The 6,690-nt window shown below is 47.7% G+C and overlaps 1 long non-coding RNA gene across 1 annotated transcript; it reads right to left on the bottom strand.

The window, feature by feature from the left end:
- Nucleotides 1-1,200: 1,200 nt before the first annotated feature.
- On the bottom strand, nucleotides 1,201-6,479 carry LOC132541747 (uncharacterized). Its single transcript, XR_009552845.1, has 2 exons — nucleotides 6,198-6,479; nucleotides 1,201-3,760 (listed from the first exon to the last, which is right to left on the bottom strand). It is a non-coding gene; the product is annotated as an uncharacterized LOC132541747 (long non-coding RNA).
- Between the last annotated feature and the right edge of the window lie 211 nt (nucleotides 6,480-6,690).

Raw genomic sequence — 6,690 nt, forward strand, 5'->3', positions numbered from 1 at the left:
CAGGGAGAAATTGAGAGAGGAGAGGGAGATAGAGAGGGAGACAGACAGAGAGATACCTGTAGCTATGCTTCATCACTCATGAAGCTTTCCTCCTGAAGGTGGGGATCAGGGGCTTGAACAAGATCTAGTTAAGTGCACTGTAGTGTGTGCACTTAACCAGATGCACCACTGCCTGCCCCCTTAGACAGTCAATTTTTAAAGATTTATTTATTATGAGAGAATGAAAGGGAGTGATCTCACAAGCACAAGAGAAGACCAATCTATTGATTGCAGAAGACCAGCTATTGTATAAGGGATTGAACTTGGGACGTGTGGGGTCCCAGGAGTACAAGACAGAATGGGCTATCTCTCTGTTCCTATAATCAGTAGTTGGTGATGGTCATTATTACTCCTGATATTAGCTGTTTCAGAAGGAACAAATACTCAGCTTCTGGAACTTGATGTTGCCTTCCTAGCCCTCTGTTCCTGAGGGTTGAGCCCTGTGAATATCAGACTTCAAACCTCAGTCTCACTCTTAATGGTGGCAGGATGCCAGGCAGGGACCACACCTGGAGAGTCATGCCCAACTGCCATACCTCCATCACCACTGGACCCAAGCTCTTGCGTCAGAACCCAGAGCTAGCTTTCACTGAGCACTCATTGTGCATCAGGGCTGAGAAAGCATTTTATCCCCTCACCACTTTTTAAGTTGTGAGTGTGACCCTTTGCTTGTAGAAATTTCCAGTGACACTAGTAATTAATACTCTGGGACCCAGTACATCAAAAACTGACACCTGTCATTCTTTTTAGTCCCATATCTCCCATCATTCCTTTTCTTCCCCTTTTGTCTTCCCTCTTTCTCTCCCTCCCTCTCTGTTACAACATCTAAAGCTAGTTCCAGACTAGTATCATGTCACATATATATATATATATATATATATATATACACCTTAGTAGGGGTTGCTGCCCCAAACTAACTGAAAACAAACTAACTGAAAACATTTTTCATACCTAAAAATGTAAGCAATAGTCTTTTTATTTTCTTTGTGAAGCCCAGGTTTCACCAACGTGTCACTGTACTGCTCTGGGTGGTCTTTCTCCCCCAAAAGGGAGAGATACCATAGCACTGGAACATTCTCCAGTGCCACAGCACCTCTCCTGTGATAAGCACATGACAAGTCAGGTGACCTACCCAGTGAGAATACCTTTCAGGTTCAGCAATGATTCTTATTTTTAAATTTTATTAGTGATATAACAATGTTTAACACAACTGTAGGATAACAGTTATACAGTTTCCACCACCAGAGTTCTGTGTCCCATCTCCTCCATTGGAAGCTTCCCACTTCTTCATCTCTCTGGGAGTATGGATCAAAATTCTTTATGCAGTGCAGAAGGTGGAAGGTCTGTTTTCTGTAATCAGCAATAATTCTTAATATCCTCTAGTATCCAGTGCAGATCATTTCATTTAATCTTCAAAATAACCATTTGAAATAAAAAAAAACACAATTGTTTCCCCCCCCTCCATTTTCAGCTGAAAAACAGAGCAAATGGGACACTGAATAGACTGTACATCAGGAACCAGCTTAACCTATTTCCAAGTCTGGTTGGGTCATGAGAGCTGGAGGCAGTGCTTGAATTTAGGCAGACAAACCCATGAGCCGGAGTCCTTACCTCTGCTGTCATGTGAGAATCACAGCTTGTGTGTCACTCAGCTGCCAATCTCACATACAGGTCAGTCCCTTCCAATTTTCCCTTATGATGCCACAATGACCTCGGCTTGCTTGGATGTAAAATGACAGCTATCTTATACCTGTCTCCAAAGTGTGCTCATTTCTTCGTGCCTTTCTTATCAGTTCTGCAACTGCATTATCCTGTTGGCATTGTTTTAGGACTAGTGATGAACCAAAGAAAAGTCTTTGCCTTTGTGGAATTGACAAGCTAAACTCCTGCCACTCAACGTGTGACCAAAGGACCAACAGCTTTGGCATCCCTGAGAGCTTGCTAGACGGTCCAACCCCAACCCTGCTGAATCAGAATCTGTATTTTAACAAGATCCAGTCATTTATTTGGGAAGCACTTCCTTGGGTCACAGTTCACTCCCCTGCTTTCACATTAGAAACCTCTGGGGAACATTAAAAAAAAATAGCCAACATGGGACCCTCCCAACACCATTAAATCAGAGCCACTAATGCTATTTACAAGTTCTCTCTGCAGATGGGATTGAGAACTTTTGATTCAGCTTGATAGTTCAGGACAAATGAGCTGAGATGCAATCTCCAGCAGAGTACTTAGGAGGCCGTAAGAGTTAAATCAATGCTTTCCTTTTTCCACTTGTTCTCTTATCCTTGTTCCTCAGATCCCACACAGTCCTCCAAAAGCTTGAGTTCTTGGGTGGCTCTTTCCGTTTCTGGGTCCAACAACTTTCTTTAGTCCTGTGAACTCTGCTGGGAAAGCCCAGAGCTGTAGATTTGGGGCCTTATCATGAGAAGCCAGGTTGCAGGGGAGACATGGACTTCTGTGTCTTGTGACTTGTTTTGCAGAGCTGGGCTAAGATCTTCAAACAGAAATCAATAGATGAGTGAAGGTGCGTGGCACATGTGCAAACACTCTTTCTTTCAACAGAGCCAGAGCCCAGGCCAGGCGTTATCTCATCGCCAGCTCCCCTGGCAGGCGACATGGAGATGTGCAGGTGCCACCAGTTACAGCTTACCTGCTAAAAGTGGCACTTTGAGTCATTTGGCATCAGGAGAAGGCACTGAGCCCAGACTCAGCAGCAGGGTCACTGTCTGGGCCCAGCCTAACCCCTCTGGGTGGCCTTTGGGACAGAAATGCTTTCTTGTTGGTGGAGATGTTGGCAGAACCCCAGTGTGGTAGAGGTGGGCACCTTACAAGGTTTCTGCTCACCTGCACTTTTGGAGACCACAGGAACACTAGGACTGTATGTATGGGCTACAAAGATGGTCCACAGCCCTTGTTGGAGGCTGGTAGGGCTCCAGGTGCTTCTCAGAGCTGATGGTGGTCAGACTTGCAGGAGAAGGGAGAGTGGGGAGGAAAAGGAGAGTGGAGGTAGGAGCTGTGAGCTGGCTGCTGGGAAACTAAGCTATTTAGGCTAATTCTCCATCTGATTAACCCAGAAGGAGACTGAGGACTGGAAATGGTCATGCAGACTGGTTTGAGACACTGAGGCTGTGAGATATGGGTGGGCAGGTTTAGAGAGGCACCACTCAAAACACTGCTCTGGAGCAAGTCTGGACATGCTAAGGACAGTCCTTGGACCTTGACCTTTCAGGCTGGGGGAGATAGCAGGCAAAGTCTGTCAATGGAACTCTAGCAAAACTGAACTCCTGCCCTAACTTTGGAGCTGACCGGTGGCTGGGGGGCAAATCACTTGGCCTCTTTGTGTCTCAGACTGTCTTTCCTATTACACACTCCTTGTACCTTCACAATGTAGTTTACAAGTGTCACTGAATAAGACAGTAGATTGTAAGAGCTGCCAGGAGAGACGCCTGAATGTCATGGCTGCCCTTCAGGAGCCACAAATAGTATGTACACACCCACCACCAAGCCCCACTTCTGGGTCTGTGGCAGACATCACTAATTGATCCCCGCATTTCCTCTCTCTGAGTGGAGCCTTGTGTCTGAGACCTCAGGGCCAAGTGCTGGAGGCAGCCACTTCCAGTCTAGCAGAACTCGTCTTTGAGATGAAATCTATCTTCCATCCGTATACCATCTGCTGAGAAGCTGCTGCTCCAGAGCCAGACATCTCCAGGAAAAGCCAGAACTGGAGTGAAAAATGAAGCAGGAAACCAGGAGGCGGGTGAGAGAGGAGACAGCCAGGGAAGGGGCTCAGTAGACAGGCTCTTAAGAACAGTGGGTGGGAGACTCTCAGACATTCTCTTTCGTGAGGGTAAACCCAGGCAACATTCAGCCTTGTCCTGAGTCTCAGTTTACCCTTCTATGCCTGAGAGCCTTGCTAGTGCAAAGTGTAAAGGATACAGAGACTCGCCCTCAGCCACTCTTGTATTTCAGAAGAGGAAAGGAAAGCATGAAAGCTATCCAGAACCACATCACCAGAAGGCTTTTGAAAATCTACAAAGAAGGCACCAAAATGGGATTTGAAGTGGAGGGGCAGGTTTAGAAGTTCAAGTTCATTATGAGACTTCCCTGGAAGCCTTAGAATTAGAGTGAGCAAATATACTTCTGTCACCCCCTCCAGGGGGACTGTAGGGTCTGCAGAGGGTCAGCATGCATCTCCCCTCATAGTGTTGCAAGAGCTGAATCTTGGACCTAATCAAAAACCTGTATTTTCCAGTGTCCCAGGCAGGTAAAGATTACAGATTCATCAAGCTCATGAGCAATTCTGGACTCTCACCCCTGCCTTCCTCCCCCCCCCCCCACATATATCACCACTACAAGCCAACTTTTTCAGAGAGACATCACAGTACTTAAGCTTCACTCAGTGCTGTGGGAGATGGGGCTGAAAGCTGGGTCATGCACATGACCAAGCAGGCACTCTCCTCCCAGGTGAGCTGTCTCCATAACCTGAGCTTCCTCTCTCTCTCTGTCTCTCTCTCTCTCTCCCTCTCTTTCTCTCTCTCTTTCTTTAATTTTTAATAGTGGCTTAATAATGACTAGCAAGATTGTAAGATAACAGGGGTACAATTCTACACAGTTCCCACCATCAGAGTTCTGTGTCCCAGCCCCTTCCATTGGAAACTTCCCTATTCTTCATCTCTCTCTGGCAACCTGAGCTCTTGAGTTTCATGCACACACAACAAGTTGGGCATTTGAAGATTCAGAATCAGCTCCCAGGAGCCAGCAGTAGCGCAGAGGGTTAAGCGTGGGTGGTACAAAACACAAGGATCAGTGGAAGGATCCCGGTTCAAGCCTCCAGATCCCCAACTGCAGGGGAGTCGCTTCACAAGTGGTGAAGCAAATCTGCAGGTGTCTATCTTTCTCTCCCCCTCTCTGTCTTCCCTCCTCTCTCCATTTCTCTCTGTCCTACCCAACAACAACAATAACTATAACAATAAAAACAAGGGCAACAAAAGGGAATAAATAAATTAATAAATATTTTTTAAAAATTAGCTCCCAAGGATAGGTCAAAGTGTAATCTCACAGCTCCCCTGTTCCAGGTAAGAAGAGTGAGCAGGGCATGAGAGGCAAAGCCAGGCCAGGGATGGGAGGGTGGCCTCCCCCAGGAGTTGCTGTGCCTAGCAGGCCTGGAGAGCCGGGGGGCAGGCTGGGGCAGGCAGTCAGGCGCTCTGTCAGACAGAAGCTTGGGTATGGATTTGGGGGGGTGTATGGAGGAGGTGCTGCAGGAGGCCAGAGGAGGGTGTGGCCAGAGGGTCTGGGGTCAGGAGCCCAAGGAGTAAAGATCACCACTGTTAACTCAGGGCTCTGGAGTTTGTAAAGCCTTTCTCTCTCAGCTCTGGTGGTGACCCCCAGACCCAGCGGGTGACATCTCAGGGCCCCATCACAGAGCACTGGGGCCACAATTAAATTTAAATGCTCATCCATTTTCCCTCCAAGCAGCCACATTTTCCTTCCCTTTTATGGATTTTTGAGGAATGATAAAATGCAGCTGTTTTAGCTCCTGAGCCAATGAAATAATGAAAGGTGGCCCGAGTCCCCTCCAGGGAAATCAGCGGCTTATTTATTTACTCTGACTCCAAGACTTCCATCGGGGTCTCATAATGAACTTGAGCTGCTAAGCCTGCCCCTTTACTGCCCTGGTGCTCACCTCAGAATCACAGTTTGGTGACTCTGTAGACACTCAAGTCTTTTGGTGATGCGACCTTGGTTAGTTGTGGTACTTCCCTTTTCTGATTTGAAAGGAGGGGTTGGAGAAGCTCCCTGCTGCCCATACTACACAAAAAAAAACTGGCACAGTTAAATGGGAGGCTGCAGGTTAGGGCCTATCAGAATTCCCAGAGCAAGTAGATACACAACAAGGCCACTTTCCTGCCTCCTGATCTCCTGAACAGCAAAGCTCACATACAGAGTAGGTTGCTTGCTCCTGCTTCTGTAGATGCCAGGTATGGCTACTAACTTCCCACTGGTCCTCACATTCCTCTAGCACAGCTGGGTCCAGCCTGAGCTCACACTCCCCCCTCCCCACTCACCCATCAGAGGACTTTAGAGAGCTAAAGGTGGGGGGGGAGGTTCCTGGGGCAAGGGGTGGGGTAAGAATTGGCATAAGAAACAGAGAGACAGACCTTCAGAAAGGTTGAGGTGTTTCCTTTACTGAGCCTGTCTTCATTTCTCCAGGATCTGTCCTGTGTATTCAGAAAGCACAGAGGTCTGCAGGCTTCTGGATAGCTCATGTCTCAGTTGTACCTCCTTCCATTATTTCTGTACTCAGCATCCTGACCTCCCCATAGCCTTGCCCCTTACTAGTCCCTCAGTAGCCCACAGGCAGGCCTGGGGTGTGCTGTGCTGTGTATGCCTGCAGGTAGAGGGGGTCTCTGGTTCAGATAGTTCTCAGCTCTGGTCTCTGCTACTCCTCATCCTCAGTGGCTTGGGCTAATGAGCTCTTCTTGAGTTTCTAGCCCTAGAGCCCTATGAAGTGGGTTGAGTCATGCCCCACCCACCAAAGCTGTGTATGCTCCAGTGCTAATCCTCGGTACCTAGAATGTGCAGTCTCCTTGTTTAGCAGTAGGGCCTTTATAGGTACAATTGGTGCAACTTAGTTGAGGCTCTCTAGGTGAG

The sequence above is a fragment of the Erinaceus europaeus genome, chromosome 1, assembly GCF_950295315.1.
Source record: "Erinaceus europaeus chromosome 1, mEriEur2.1, whole genome shotgun sequence".
Lineage (NCBI taxonomy): Eukaryota > Metazoa > Chordata > Mammalia > Eulipotyphla > Erinaceidae > Erinaceus > Erinaceus europaeus.